The sequence below is a fragment of the Arachis ipaensis genome, chromosome B05 (genome assembly GCF_000816755.2).
Source record: "Arachis ipaensis cultivar K30076 chromosome B05, Araip1.1, whole genome shotgun sequence".
Lineage (NCBI taxonomy): Eukaryota > Viridiplantae > Streptophyta > Magnoliopsida > Fabales > Fabaceae > Arachis > Arachis ipaensis.
Window position 1 is genome coordinate 46,386,280 of NC_029789.2, and position 17,375 is coordinate 46,403,654.

General features: G+C 37.3%; 1 long non-coding RNA gene across 1 annotated transcript; it reads right to left on the minus strand.

Annotated features, from left to right (window-relative positions):
- On the minus strand, positions 11,593–15,569 carry LOC110272004. The gene is made up of 3 exons (XR_002362901.1): positions 14,945–15,569; positions 14,614–14,826; positions 11,593–11,791 (listed from the first exon to the last, which is right to left on the minus strand). It is a non-coding gene; the product is annotated as an uncharacterized LOC110272004 (long non-coding RNA).

Sequence of the window (17,375 nt, forward strand, 5' to 3'; positions counted from 1 at the left end):
CTTTTGCTGTAAGAGACAGAGCTAGGACATGGTTGGATTCACAACCTAAAGAAAGCCTGAACTCTTGGGAAAAGCTAGTCAATGCCTTCTTGGCAAAGTTCTTTCCACCTCAAAAATTGAGCAAGCTTAAAGTGGAAGTCCAAACCTTTAGACAGAAGGAAGGTGAATCCCTCTATGAAGCTTGGGAAAAATACAAGCAATTGATCAGAAGGTGCCCTTCTGACATGCTTTCAGAATGGAGCATCATAGGTATTTTCTATGATGGTCTGTCTGAACTATCCAAGATGTCATTGGATAGCTCTACTGGAGGATCTTTTCATCTGAAGAAGACGCCTGCAGAAGCTCAGGAACTCATTGAAATGGTTGTAAATAACCAATTCATGTACACTTCTGAAAGGAATCCTGTGAATAATGGGAGAAATCAGAAGAAAGGAGTTCTTGAAATTGATACTCTGAATGCCATATTGGCTCAGAATAAAATATTGACTCAGCAAGTCAATATGATTTCTCAGAGTCTGTCTGGAATGCAAGCTGCACCAGGCAGTACTAAGGAAGCTTCCTCTGAAGAAGAAGCTTATGATCCTGAGAATCCAGCAATGGAAGAGGTGAATTACATGGGAGAACCCTATGGAAACACCTATAATCCTTCATGGAAAAATCATCCAAATCTCTCATGGAAGGATCAACAGAGACCTCAACAAGGTTTCAACAACAATAATGGTGGAAGAAACAGGTTTAGCAATAGCAAGCCTTTTCCATCATCTTCTCAGCAACAGACAGAGAATTCTAAGCAAAGCCACTCTGACTTAGCAACCATTATCTCTAATCTAATCAAAACCACTCAAAGTTTCATGACTGAAACAAGGTCCTCCATTAGGAATTTGGAGGCACAAGTGGGTCAGCTGAGTAAGAAAATTACTGAACTCCCTCCTAGTACTCTCCCAAGCAATACAGAAGAGAATCCAAAAAGAGAGTGCAAGGCCATAACCACAACCCACACGGCCGAACCTGGAGAGGAGGAAGAGGCAGTGATCTCCACTGAGGAAGACCGCAATGGACGTCCACTGGCCTCCATGGAGTTCTCTAATGAGGAACCATGGGAATCTGAGGCTCAGACTGAGACCATAGAGATTCCATTAAATTTACTTCTGCCATTCATGAGCTTTGATGAATATTCCTCCTCTGAACAGGATGAAGATGTTACTGAAGAGCAAGTTGCTAAGTACCTTAGAGCAATCATGAAGCTAAATGCCAGGTTGTTTGGTAATGAGACTTGGGAGGATGAACCTCCATTGCTCATCAAAGAACTGGATGACTTGACTAGGCAGAGATTACCTCTGAAGAGACAAGACCCCGGAAAGTTCTCAATACCTTGTACCATAGGCACCATGACCTTTGAGAAGGCTCTGTGTGACCTGAGATCAAGTATAAACCTTATGCCTCTCTCTGTAATGGAGAAGCTAGGGATCATTGAGGTACAAGCTGCTAGAATCTCACTAGAGATGGCAGACAATTCAAAGAAACAGGCTTATGGACTTGTAGAGGATGTCTTGGTAAAGGTTGAAGACCATTACATCCCTGCTGATTTCATAATCCTAGAGACTGGGAAGTGTATGGATGAATCCATCATCCTTGGCAAACCCTTCCTAGCCACAGCAAAAGCTGTGATTGATGTTGACAGAGGAGAATTGATCATTCAAGTGAATGAAGACTCCCTTGTGTTTAAAGCTCAAGGATATACATTTGTAACCATGGAGAGGAAGCATGAAGAACTTCTTTCAATACAAAGTCAGACAGAGCCCCCACAGTCAAACTCTAAGTTTGGTGTTGGAAGGCCACAACCAAACTTTAAGTTTGGTGTTGAACCCCCACATTCAAACTCTAAGTTTGGTGTTGGGAGGTTCCAACATTGCTCTGAACATCTGTGAGGCTCCATGAGAGCCACTGTCAAGCTATTGACATTAAAGAAGCGCTTGTTGGGAGGTAACCCAATCTTTAATCATCTATGTTAAATTTCTATTTTCTTTTGTTATTTTATATTTTATATAGGTTGATGATCATGTGAAGTCACACAAACAATTGAAAAAGAAAAAACAAAAGGAAAAACAGAATGAAAAATAGAACACCCTGGAGGAGAAACTTACTGGCGTTTAAACGCCAGTAAGGGTAGCAGAATGGGCGTTAAACGCCCAGTCTGGCACCATTTTGGGTGTTTAACGCCAGAAATGGGCACCAGACTGGCATTTAACGCCAAAAATGGGCAAGAAGCTGGCGTTAAATGCCAGAAATGGGCAGTAGCCTGGCGTTTAACGCCAGGATTGGCAGCAAGGGGCGTTTTGCACGCCACATGGTGCAGGGATGAGAAATCCTTGGCACCTCAGGATTCGTAGACCCTACAGGATCCCCACCTACCCCACCTCTCTCTTCTTCACCCATTCACCAATCACCTCAATACCTCTTCCACAAAAACCCCTCACCTATCAAATCCCACCATTCTCTTCACCACTCACATCCATCCTTCATAAAACCCACCTACCTCACCATTCAAATTCAAACCACTTTCCCACCCAAACCCACCCATAATAGCCGAACCATACCCCCCTCTCCACTCCTATATAAACCCATCTTCACTCCTTCATTTTCACACAACCTAAACACTACTTCTCCCCCTTGGCCGAAACACAAAGCCCCCTCTATCTCCTCTATTTCTTCTTCTTCTACTCTCTTCTTTCTTCTTTTGCTCGAGGACGAGCAACCTTCTAAGTTTGGTGTGGTAAAAGCTAAAGCTTTTTGTTTTTCCATAACCATTTATGGCACCAAAGGCCGGAGAAACCTCTAGAAAGAGGAAAGGAAAGGCAAAAGCTTCCACCTCCGAGTCATGGGAGATGGAGAGATTCCTCTCAAAGGTGCATCAAGACCACTTCTATGAAGTTGTGGCCAAGAAGAAGGTGATCCCCGAGGTCCCTTTTAAGCTCAAAAAGGGCGAATATCCAGAGATCCGACATGAGATCCGAAGAAGAGGTTAGGAAGTTCTCACCAACCCCATTCAACTAGTCAGAATCTTAATGGTTCAAGAGTTCTATGCCAATGCACGGATCACCAAGAACCATGATAAAAGTGTGAACCCGGATCCTAAGAATTGGCTTACAATGGTTCGGGGGAAATACTTAGATTTTAGTCCGGAAAATGTAAGGTTGGCATTCAACTTGCCCATGATGCAAGGAGATGCACACCCATACACTAGAAGGGTCAACTTTGATCAAAGGTTGGACCAAGTCCTCATGAACATATGTGAAGAGGGCGCTCAATGGAAGAGAGATTCAAGAGGGAAGCCGGTTCAACTAAGAAGGCATGACCTCAAGCCCGTGGCTAGGGGATGGTTGGAGTTCATCCAACGGTCAATTATTCCTACTAGCAACCGGTCTGAAGTTACTATAGACCAGGCTATCATGATCCATAGCATCATGATTAGGGAGAAAGTAGAAGTTTATGAGGTTATATCCCAAGAACTCTACAAGGTGGCGGACAAGTCCTCTACTGTGGCAAGGTTAGCCTTCCCTCACCTCATTTGTCACCTCTGCAATTCAGTTGGAATTGACATAGAGGAAGACATCATCATTGATAAGGACAATCCCATCACTAAGAAAAGGATGGATCAAGTGAGAGAACCTCACCAAGAGCATGAGGAAACTCCTCATCATGAAATCCCTGAGATACCTCAAGGGATGCATTTTCCTCCACAAAACTATTGGGAGCAAATCAACACCTCCCTAGGAGAATTAAGTTCCAACATAGGACAACTAAGGGTGGAGCACCAAGAGCATTCCATCCTCCTCCATGAAATTAGGGAAGACCAAAGAACCATGAGAGAGGAACAACAAAGGCAAGGGAGAGACATTGAGGAGCTCAAGTACTCCATAAGATCTTCAAGAGGAAGAACAAGCCGCCATCACTAAGGTGGACCCGTTCTTTAATTCCCTTGTTCTTTATTTTCTGTTTTTCAAAAATTGTGCTTTATGTTTATTTATGTTTGTGTCTTTATTACGTGATCATTAGTGTCTAAGTGTCTATGCCTCAAAGCTATGAAAATGAATCCATCACCTCTCTTAAATGAAAAATATTTTTAATTGAAAAAGAAAAAGAAGTGCATGAATTTCAAATTTTAAAACAGTTTAATTATTTTGATGTGGTGGCAATACTATTATTTTTCTGAATGAATGCTTGAACAGTGCATATTTTTGAATTTGATTGTTTATGAATATTAAAATTGTTGGCTCTTGAAAGAATGATGGGAAAAGGAGAAATGTTATCTGATGATCTGAAAAATCATAAAATTGATTCTTGAAGCAAGAAAAAGCAGTGAAAAGCTTGCAGAAAAAAAAGAGGCAAAAAAAAAAGAGAAAAAGAAAGAAAAAAGAAAAGCAAGCAGAAAAAGCCAATACCCCTTTAAACCAAAAGGCAAGGGTGATAAAAAGGGATCCAAGGCTTTGAGCATCAGTGGATAGGAGGGCCCACAGGAATAAAATCCTGGCCTAAGCGGTTAAACTAAGCTGTCCCTAACCATGTGCTTGTGGCGTGAAGGTGTCAATTGAAAACTGGAGACTGAGCGGTTAAAGTCGTGGTCTAAAAGCAAAAAGAGTGTGCTTAAGAGCTCTGGACACCTCTAATTGGGGACTCTAGCAAAGCTGAGTCACAATCTAAAAAGGTTCACCCAGTTATGTGTCTGTGGCATTTATGTATCCGGTGGTAATACTGGAAAACAAAATGCTTAGGGTCACGGCCAAGACTCATAAAGTAGCCGTGTTCAAGAATCAACATACTTAACTAGGAGAATCAATAACACTATCTGGATTCTGAGTTCCTATAGATGCCAATCATTCTGAACTTCAAAGGATAAAGTGAGATGCCAAAACTGTTTAGAAGCAAAAAGCTAAAAGCCCCGCTCATCTAATTAATACTGATCTTCATAGATGTTTTTGAAATTCATTGTATATTCTCTTCTTTTTATCCTATTTGATTTTTAGTTGATTGGGGACAAGCAACAATTTAAGTTTGGTGTTGTGATGAGCGGATAATTTATACGCTTTTTGGCATTGTTTTTAGTATGTTTTTAGTATATTTTAGTTAGTTTTTATTATGTTTTTATTAGTTTTTAAATAAAAATCACACTTCTGGACTTTACTATGAGTTTGTGTATTTTTCTATGATTTCAGGTATTTTCTGGCTGAAATTGATGGACCTGAGCAAAAATCTGATTCAGAGGCTGAAAAAGGACTGCAGATGCTGTTGGATTCTGACCTCCCTGCACTCAAAGTGGATTTTCTGGAGCTATAGAAATCCAATTGGCGCTCTCTCAATTGCGTTGGAAAGTAGACATCCTGGGCTTTCCATCAATATATAATAGTCCATACTTTGCCCAAGATTTGATGGCCCAAACAGGCGTTCCAAGTCAGCTCAAGCTCCAAAACTGGCACAAAAGCTGGAGTTAAATGCCCAAACTGGCACAAAAGCTGGCGTTTATCTCCAAGAAAAGTCTCTACACATGGAAGCTTCAATGCTCAGCCCAAGCACACACCAAGTGGGCCCGGAAGAAGATTTCTGCATTAATTACTCATGCTGTAACCCTAGGCAACTAGTTTTCTATAAATAGGACCTTTTGCTATTGTATTTGGAGATCTTTGAGAAGTCTTATGCTATCTTAGACACGTTTGGAGGCTGGCCATTCGGCCATGCCTAGACCTTGTTCTTATGTATTTTCAACGGTGGAGTTTCTACACACCATAGATTAAGGTGTGGAGCTCTGCTGTTCTTCATGAATTAATACAAAGTACTATTGTTTTTCTATTCAACTCAAGCCTATTTCTTCTCTAAGATATTCATTCGCACCCAAGAACATGATGAATGTGATGATTATGTGACACTCATCACCATTCTCACCTATGAACGCGTGACTGACAACCACTTCCGTTCTACATGCAAACAAGCTTGAATGTGTATCTCTTGGGTTTCAAATCTAAGATTGGAACCTTCGTGGTATAGGCTAGAATTATTGGCGACCAATCCTGAGATCCGAAATGTCTAAACCTTGTCTGTGGTATTCTGAGTAGGATCTGGGAAGGGATGACTGTGATGAGCTTCAAACTCGCGATTGTTGGGCGTGTGACAGACGCAAAAGGATCAATGGATCCTATTCCAACATGATCGAGAACCGACAGATGATTAGCCGTGCGGTGACAGCGCATTTGGAACGTTTTCACTGAGAGGACGGGAAGTAGCCATTGACAACGGTGATGCCCAACATAAAGCTTGCCATGGAAAGGAGTATGAATGATTGGAAGAAGGCAATAGGAAAGCAGAGGTTCAGGAGGAACAAAGCATCTTCATACGCTTATCTGAAATACCAACCAAAGAATTACATAAGTATCTCTATCTTTATTTTATGTTTTATTTATCTTTTAATTATCAATTCTCCATCACCATCTGAATTAGCCTGACTGAGATTTACAAGGTGACCATAGCTTGCTTCAAGCCGACAGTCTCCGTGGGATCGACCCTTACTCACGTAAGGTTTATTACTTGGACGACCAAGTGCACTTGCTGGTTAGTTGTGCGAAATTGTGACAAAGTGTGATTCATGTTTACAAGCTCCAAGTCCTTTGGCGCCATTGTTGATGATCACAATTTCGTGCACCAGTGGGCCCTGGAAGTGGATTTCTGCATCATTTACTTATTTCTGTAAACCCTAGGCCATTAATTCATTATAAATAGGACCTTTTACTAATGTATTCGTATGCTATCATAGACTATCATCTTTTCACGTTTGGAGGCTGGCCTCACGGCCATGCCTAGACCTCTTTTCACTTATGTATTTTCTACGGTGGAGTTTCTACACCCCATAGATTAAGGTGTGGAGCTCTGCTGTTCTTCATGAATTAATACAAGTACTATTGGTTTTCTCTTCAATTCACGCCTACTTCTTCTCTAAGATATCCACTCGCACTTCAACCTGATGAATGTGATGATCCGTGACACTCATCATCATTCTCACCTATGAGTGCGTGCCTGACAACCACGTCCGTTCTATCTGCAATAGCTTGAGTGCGTATCTCTTGTGTTTCTAATCTAAGATTAGAACCTTCGTGGTATAGGCTAGAATTATTGGCAGACATTCCTGGGATCCGGAAAGTCTAAACCTTGTCTGTGGTATTCCGAGTAGGATTTGGGAAGGGATAACTGTGACGAGATTCAAACCTGCGAATGTGGGGCACAAGTGACAGTGTTCAAAAGGACAATGGTCCTATTCCGACGCTAGCGTGAACCGACAGATGATTAGCCATGCGGTGACAGCGCATATGGATTTGTTTTCATCCGAGAGGATCATACAACTTGCCATGGAAGGAGGTAACGCATGGTTGGAAGAAGGCAATAGGAAAGCAGAGGTTCTGAAGCAACAAAGCATCTCCAGACTCTTATCTGAAATTCCCACCAATGAATTACATAAGTATTTCTATCTTATTTTATATTTTATTTATTTAATTATCAAAACCTTATAATCATTTGAATCCGCCTGACTGAGATTTACAAGGATGACCATAGCTTGCTTCAAGCCGACAATCTTTGTGGGATCGACCCTTACTCACGTAAGGTTTATTACTTGGAAGACCCAGTGCACTTGCTGGTTAGTTGTGCGAAGTTGTGAAAAAGAGTTGAGATTACAATTGTGCGTACCAAGTTGTTGGCGCCATTGAGATCACAATTTTGTGCACCAAGTTTTTGGCGCCGTTGCCGGGGATTGTTCGAGTTTGGACAAGTGACGGTTTATCTTGTTGCTCAGATTAGGTAATTTTATTTTATTTTTAACCTTTTATTTTCGAAAAAAATTCAAAAAAATAAATTATTCTATGTTCTTCAGAATTTTTAAGAATGAATTCTAGAGTTTCAGAAATCTTTTTACACTGAAGCTTTAGACTAACATTGCATGATTCCTGGAATTCGTATTAAAATTTTTGAATTTCTCTATTTTCCTTTTCAAAATAATTTTTGAAAAAAAAATACAAAAAAATTTTAAAACCATGAAAATCAAAAATAATTTATGTTTCTTGTTTGAGTCTAGTGTCACATTTTAAGTTTGGTGTCTTGCATATTTGTAATTTTCTTGTATTTTTCTAAAATATATGCATTATGTTCTTCATTGATCTTCAAGTTATTCTTGATGATTTTCTCTGGTCTGATCTTTGAATTCTCTTTTTTGGTGTCTTTTCTTGTTTTTCACATTCATTTTTGAATTATTAGTGTCTATAGAATGAAAATTTCTAAGTTTGGTGTCTTGCATATCATTCTTTTCTTAAAAAATTTTGTTGATGTCCATCTTGACATTCAACATGTTCTTGCATGCATTGTTTATTTGATCTTAGTTATTCATGATTAGTTTCATTTTGTTGTTGCTCTCTCTCATCATTAAAAATTCAAAAAAAATTTCAAAATTATGTCTTTTCAAGTCAATAATACAGAGAATTGAAGATTTAGAACATACAGCAGAGGAATTACAGAGAAAAAGTTGGGCGTTCAACACGCCCAGTGAGGAAGGAAAACTGGCGTTTAAACACCAGCCAGGGTACCTGACTGGGCGTTAAACGCCCAAAAGGGTAGTATTTTGGGCGTTAAATGCCAGAATGGATACCATTCTGAGCGTTTAATGCCAGGACAACACAAAGGAGGTAAGTTAGTTTTTAATTCAAATCTTTTTCAAATCTTCATACTTTTTCAAAATCACATCTTTTTCAAATCATATCTTTTTTAATTTCCTTCTTACTATTTTCAAAAATTTTAAAATTTGATTTTCAAAATCTTTTTCTTATTTTCATTTCATAATTTTCGAAATTAATGCTAACAATCAATATTTTGATTCAAAAAAATTTAAAGTTGCTACTTGCCTATTAAGAAAGGTTCAATCTTTAAATTCTAAAATCATATCTTTTAGTTTCTTATTAGTCAAGTAATCAAATTTAATTTAAAAAAAATTCAAATCTTTTTAAATTGTTTTTCAATCATATCTTTTCAAAATCCTTGATTTCAAAATCTTTTTCTAACTTCCTATCTTTTCAAAATTTATTTTCAAAATCACTTTCTCACTTTTGATTTTCGAAAACCATTAACCATTTTTCAAAATTCTTTTTAATTAACTAATTATTTTAAATTTTAATTTTATTTTGTTTTTTTTAAAAATTTTCGAAAATTCTCTCTCTCATCTATTTCTATTTAAGGACTAACACTCCTCCTCAATTAGCAATTCGGACTCTCTCTCATTCTTCATATGTTTGAATTCTTATCCACCTATCTCATCCCTCTATTCCTGTTTTTCTCTGAGACATAGAGGATTCCATACTTTCTTGTTCTCTTTTCTTTCTTATGAGCAGGAACAAGGACAAGGGCATCCTTGTTGAAGCTGATCCTGAACCTGAAAGGACCTTGAAGAGGAAGCTAAGAGAAGCTAAAGCACAACTCTCTGGAGAGGACCTGACAGAAATTTTCGAAAAGGAAGAAGACATGGCAGCTGAAAATAACAACAATGCCAACAATGCAAGGAAGATGCTTGGTGACTTTATTGCACCATCTTCTGACTTCTGTGGAAGAAGCATCTCAATTCCTGCAACTGGAGCAAACAACTTTGAGCTTAAGCCTCAATTAGTTTCTCTGATGCAGCAAAATTGTAAGTTTCATGGACTTCCATTGGAAGATCCTCATTAGTTTTTAGCTGAATTCTTGCAAATCTGTGACATTGTTAAGACCAATGGGGTTAATCCTGATGTCTACAGACTTATGCTTTTTCCCTTTGCTGTAAGAGACAGAGCTAGGACATGGTTGGACTCACAACCTAAAGAAAGCCTGAACTCTTGGGAAAAGCTAGTCAATGCCTTCTTGGCAAAGTTCTTTCCACCTTAAAAATTGAGTAAGCTTAGAGTGGAAGTCCAGACCTTCAGACAGAAGGAAGGCGAATCCCTCTATGAAGCTTGGAAAAGATACAAGCAGTTGATCAGAAGGTGTCCTTCTGGCATGCTTTCAGAATGGAGCATCATATGCATATTCTATGATGGTCTATCTTAATTGTCTAAGATGTCATTGGACAACTCTGCTGGAGGATCTCTTCATCTGCAGAAGATGCCTGAAGAAGCCCAGGAACTCATTGAAATGGTTGCAAATAACTAATTCATGTACACTTCTGAAAGAAATCCTGTGAATAATGGGACAACTCAAAAGAAAGGAGTTATGGAGATTGATACTCTGAATGCCATACTGGCTCAGAATAAAATATTGACTCAGCAAGTCAATATAATTTTTCAGAGTCTGTCTGGAATGCAAGCTGCAACAGGCAGTACTAAGGAAGCTTCCTCTGAAGAAGAAGCTTATGATCCTGAGAATCCTGCAATAGAAGAGGTGAATTACATGGGAGAACCCTATGGAAACACCTATAATCCTTCATGGAGGAATCATCCTAATCTCTCATGGAAGGATCAACAGAAGCCTAATCAAGGCTTCAATAATAATAATGGTGGAAGAAATAGGTTTGGCAATAGCAAGCCTTTTCCATCATCTTCTCAGCAACAGACATAGAATTCTAAGCAGAGCCACTCTGACTTAGCAACTATAGTCTCTGATCTATCTAAGATCACTCTCAGTTTCATGACTGAAACAAGGTCCTCCATTAGAAATCTGGAGGCACAAATGGGTCGGCTGAGTAAGAGAATTACTGAAACTCCTCCTAGCACTCTCCCAAGCAATATAGAAAAGAATCGAAAGAGAGAGTGCAAGGCCATAAATATAACCAATATGGCCGAATGCACAGAGGAGGAAGAGGCAGTGATTTCCAGTGAGGAAGACCTCAATGGATGTCCACTGGTCTCCAAGGAGGTCCCTAATGAGGAACCAATGGAATCTGAGGCTCATATAGAGACCATAGAGATTCCACTGAACTTACTGTTGCCATTCATGAGCTCTGATGAGTATTCTTCCTCTGAAGAGGATGAAGACATTGTTGAAGAACAAGTTGCTCAGTATCTAGGAGCAATCATGAAGCTGAATGCCAAGTTATTTAGTAATGAGACTTGGGAGGATGAACCCCCATTGCTCACCAAAGAACTAAGTGATCTGGTTCAATTGAAATTACCTCAGAAGAAATAGAATCCTGGAAAGTTCTTAATACCTTGTACCATAGGCACCATGACCTTTGAGAAGGCTCTGTGTGACCTTGGGTCAAGTATCAATCTCATGCCCCTCTCTGTAATGGAGAAACTAGGGATCGTTGAGGTGCAAGCTGCAAGAATCTCATTAGAAATGGCAGACAATTCAAGGAAACAGGCTTATGGACTTGTAGAAGATGTCTTGGTAAAGGTTGAAGGCCTTTATGTAACCTCCCGTCCAGCAAAATTACCTTGCTTAAGTCAAGGTATTTCTACTAGAAAGAACATTACGTAACCTTCTCTAGTATTAACTACTTAATTATCGAGCCTTTGTATCGAGTTCGCGTTTCAGTTTTAAGAAAATGCCAAAAATTTTGTTTTTATTCATTAAAGTCATAATTCAAACATTTACAAGTAATAATAATCACATAATTACTATTGATAATAATTCTTATACAAAAGAATCCAAATGAAACTCAAACACAATATACCAAACCTACCCCTCTATATGAAATAAAACCTCATACGACAAGAGCGAGGGGACTCTACGAGACCAATTAAAACCATAAAGAAAACCTACTAATTGCTCGCAGCTTCAAATTGCGTCTTCAAACCTGTGTCACAGAAAGGGTGGAAAATTTGGGGGTGAGAACCAAACCACATGTTCTCAGTAGAGGTAGAGAACGCCGTGAAAGTAAAGAATAAAACACAAATAGATAATTCCATTCAGAAATATTTAAAAGAAAAACTGTTTTCATTTGCAGTGATCTTTACTCGCCTTGTCAACCTTTTATTTTGACATTCAAAAATCCAAAATCTTATAAAGCATCAGTTAATTATCCAAAATTCTAAACCCATATTTTCCTTTATAAAAATCTTAAAAGTTTTTCTAGACCGTATGAATGACTAATCTGTTCCAAGCATAGGTTCATTAAGTCTATGCTGAACCAGCTCAATCTTTCATACTTACTAAACCTCAAACACAATCTAATCACGGCCTCAGGCCCAAGCAATTCAACCAACACCTAATTCACCCCAACCCAACCAATCAGTTACAAACACAAGTAATGAGGTTCAAACACAATCAAGAGCAATTATATCAAGTATAGCAATCAGCAGTTAACAGAATTATTCACTTAGGCAAACCAATTACAATATACACACCCAAACAATGTCACATAGATGCATATGATGAATGTCTAGTCCTAGTGCAGGTAATGAGCTCATCTGTCGGTTTCTCCCCGCTCCCGACGTAACCCAGCATTACTAGCCGGATATGGCTTTCCTGTTGGCTATACCCCTGTGTACAGGAAATAACCCCTCTGCCACTACAGAAATGGAACAGGTGGTCACGGTACTTCTGTAGCAGGAAATAACCCCTCTGCTTTACAGAAATAAAATATGGATCTGTACCGTAGGAAAGTGTTCTCAGTGGTCGCACCACTATCTATCTGACTGCCTCAATGCAACAGATCATCACATAATCATTCTCATTACCATCATTCATTATCATTCTAATTATTCATCATCACTTTCACATTCTTATGCAGTACCACTTTCTTTCTCTGTTCAATCATACTATACAAACTTTACATCTTTCCTTTTTCTTTCATAATTGCAAATACGCAAGCGGGACAAGACCCACGCCCTTGCCAACAATCTCGTATACCAAATAATTTCTTCTTACAGGAATCATTGAAGTTTTTATCATTAAATAAGTCTTAAATATTGATTTTGATTAAGTCATTATACTTTTGTAAAAATTTGGACATAATCTCCTTTAAAAATAGGACTTATCCACCCTTACGGGTTCCTTCTTTCTCAACATTTCGTCAGCCTCTTTCAGCAATTGCCACAGCAATATATTCTCAAAAACATTTGATAATAGAAAATCTATTTCTTAAATTCCATATCCAAAATAATTACCAACACAACTTGGCAGCCTGATTTCCATTATGTTTTTAAAATATCAAATGAATTCGGAATTACGCAAACTTTATATCCATGCGACCATCTCGGATTAAGCTTTCTATTAAACTAAAAATCATAATTTTCATTGACTCTAGCTTCGGGAATATAAGCAAAACCGTGACTGCTCTGCAGTGTTCTAAATCCAGAAAACAGCAGCAGCATACAACATTCGAAATTTCATATAAAATCCAAATTGAATCCAACCACCTTCAAAATTAATGTGGTTAAACTTAACTTACCCAAATTTCTTTCTCAATTAGTTCCAGGGTCATACCATTTTTAATGAAGGAGTTACGTAGCTTGGAAGTTAGATAATTTTCTGCAGAATTCTGTTTTACAAATCATTAAACACAACCTCTTCCAAGTCCCATAACTCACTTATTAAAACATGGAAAACCATGAAATTTGAATCATATGTACTAAACATACTCAATTTTCACCTCCAATTAGTTGCATCTCAATATCATTCCAGAATTAAAAATTATAAAGTCTCAAAGTTACTGACTTAGAAAACAAAACCTGACTTTTACTGCATAATACATCTTACTTTAAAAATCCAAATCTTTAAAACCACAACTCTAACAATTCTAAATTTTTAGGAAATTAAAGTATTACGACCAGAGTTTCATTTAAAATTAGTTCCATTTCAAAATTAAAATTGGAGAAATTCCAATAGAGGAAACAAGTTGCTGCTGTGTTAAACGTTCTGCAGAAAAACCAGATTTGACATCCATAATTCAAAAATTTACCATAAATCATAAACTTAATGAAAAAGTCTCAAATTCACCAGTCCAGCTCCCTATATTTCCAAGCTTAATCCGGACTTGGTTCCATGCAATTTTAATAATCACAAAATTAGTTATAGCTTTTCAAAGTTGCTGACTCAGTTTAGAAATTATGCTGAAAATTAGATTTTAGAATTCAACTTTGAAAAATCATAACTAATTCTTTAGTTGATACGAAACCTTCAAAATTGAGTTTTCACAATTACACTTAATATAATTTCATTAACACTTAAATTCTTATCATTTCAGTCACTATAGAGTCACTGATTCACTTTTAAAATTGCCGTTTAATTTCAAGAGAACCTGATTTTCAGTAAACCATTTAGTGTTCAAAATCCAACCCTTCAATACCCCTCAAAACCAATTCCAAATCAACCACCAACCAAGCTCATTAACATTACAATATACCAAATAATAGCTCAACAGCAACAAATCCAACATAACCCATTAAAATTCAGTAATTCTCAACAATAAGTCATCAAACTATTCCCAATCTACATAATCAATCAATATCACCAATCAACAATTCCAAATCACAATCTCAACCATTCCAATCACAATTTCAGCCACAAATCAATATTCACATAATCAATCAATTACTCACATCTATTAAATCTATTTGCAGTTATTCAATAAACCTTGTAGGCATTCTTAAATTAAAATCGTTTTAAACCCCCTACCTCGATGTCGCAATTACAAGAAACCGGAGATAGAATTGTGGTGAGACAGCTGGCTAGACCCCTATTAGTCACGCAACCATTTCAGCCAAGAAAGCAGCAGCACTGCATCTCAGCACAACTGGGACAATAGTAGCATTAGCTTCCACAACAATGACCACAGTTGCAGTGAAATGAAGATTTCGAATTCAACGGAATCGAAAGGCAGAAACAACTCTGGTAATTTAAAACGGAGCACAGACCAAAGTTGAATTAAAACAAGAACAAGCAGTTTAATAAGAAATTGGCAGAATAGGGCGTACAATTAGAGCAGAAATAAGGGGAAAAGGCTAACCCAGGCCAATGAATGTTAATCCTAATTAGAGCCAAAACAGGGCAGCAGTAATTCCCAGCAATCCTTCCCAGTGGTTCTGGCAGCAGCAACTCCAACAGTCAGAAGAATGAGCACTAGAAGTAGAAACAACCGTGTCTATGGCAACTCCAAATTGACGGCATCAGTGGCAACAGTGACACCAGCCCCTTCTTTGCGTGCAGAGGCGATAGTGATGGCTAGGGTTCGATGGAAGTGCCTCTCCCTGATGGCGGGTTGAACAGTGGGGACGGCGATGGAAGTTTAACGACAGCGGTGAAACGCGGCGGTGACAGTGAGGAACGGCGGTGATGTGGCTCCAACAGCGCACCATCCTTCTCCCTCTTGCCCTCCACTTCTCCCACACTCTCCTATATGACAGCAACAGCAGCGACGCTGCCTGTGTTACCCACCGGCGCTGCTTCCCCCTTCCCATCTTCCCTATGCGTCTCGCTCTCTCTCGGTCTCTCTTTTCCTTGTTTTCTCTGATTTCTTTCTTCTCTGTGTTGATAAGTTTATTTGTGTGGAGGGTGTTCATCCGTGAATGAATGGTGGGGAGAAAAGAAGCGTGGAGGAATAAGGGAGGGGTTAGTTTACCGTATATGTGTGTGTGACTAATTGGGTGAGGAGTATATGTGTTACACAATAATGATACGTAAAAATAAGAAACCTAGATTAAAATTACAATAAAACATATACGATTAACATACGAATTTTACATAATATTTAAAATAAAAGAGAAAATTTAGTTAATAAAACTAATTTAATTATTCTCAATTGTTCAGTTTATAAAATAAAGAGTTCAAATTAATAATAAGTCATAACTTATTCATAATAAAAATTACTTAAATTAAATTGTACAATTCTTTCTTAATTTTTAATTACTAAAATTCTACAAAATATTCCATTATAATAAAGTTACTGAAGAATATTAATTGGTTCAAAATAAAATTATCTTTGAATCTATTTAATTATTTTTAACAAAATAATTTTTAAAATTACAAAATTTAAACTTAGCAAGATAAAATCACAATTTATTTATATTTAGATTTTTAAAAATGCGGGATGTTACATTCTATCCAACTTACAAAAATTTTCGCCCTTGAAAATTGATATAAGATGGAGAAAAGATTTATATTCACATTCCTTTTTGAATATTTTAAAGAGATCAAGAAATTCATATCACAAACATAGAAGAAAATATACTAGGTGTTGCAAAAGTTGATAAAAATAATTTCACGTAAACCAAATTTAAAAATCCAAAATCAAATAGGCACAATATTCGTTCAGAACTCTTAACAAAGTATGACCGCTTCCTCTTGTCACCTCAAAATTTCACAACTCCTTATAACTTTGTATACTGACCACATTCAATTTTCGCACGCACGAATTGTGTCCCTAAGAACAAGCGCATATAAGGAATACGAAACATGAGAAGAGAATGACAAACGACACGAAAGGTTTATGCGAGAAATTGGAAGAATACTCAAATTCGTTGTTGTACAAGATGGTATTTCGCAAGGATTTGAAGGAATACGTGAAATCATCAACAAACAAGGATATATATATAAGAAATGAAATGGAGCATAAAGGGAATTAATTCAAGGCTTAGGAAGAAATTTTGAATCGAACAGTTTCAATATGAATATAATTAGGAAAAATAGTACAACAATTTTGAACAACTTCAATTTGAAATAGAGGGAATTAGTTTATCTTTTTCAAAAGAAAATATATAAATCCAACATTTTTCAAAAATACTAAACTAAGTATAAATAATACGTTATACCGATTTAATTTCAAATCAAAACAAATCATGCATGGTTTGTAAATTAAAGCTTGTTTGATGTTAAGGGCAAAATATTTTCTTTAAAAAAAATCTTGGAGGATACTTAAGTACATAATTAGGTATTAAAATAAAGTTATAGTAAAGTTGGAAGAAATTCAGCTTCTATTCAAAGAATAAATTTTGAAATAAAATTTTCTATAAATCAATAAAAAATAAGTGGTATATCACAAATAAACAAGATTGAACTATATAAAGAAGTTTTAGAGTTTGTGTAAGAGAGTCTAGACCGAATTAAAAACAATCCCATCAAAATTTAAGCAAGGGTTGTGGATACAGTCAAATAAGAAAATATGTAAATTGAATTTTTTTCTCGAAGAGAATCTGAAACAAGTACTCAAGAAGAAAATTACAAGAAATGGTATGTTGCATCGAAATAAATCAGAGTTCAGAACAGGGAGCATAGAGTTTGCAAGGTAAGGATAAATGTTCCAAAAGATTCAAACAACAACCAGATGCAGAGTCAAGCAAGGACGTGCACGAATGATAATACAAGGTTAGTAAGAAAGAGATCAAAAATTAGAAATTCCAATACAATTAGTAGAGAAAGAGATAACGCTAAGCATGAATAAA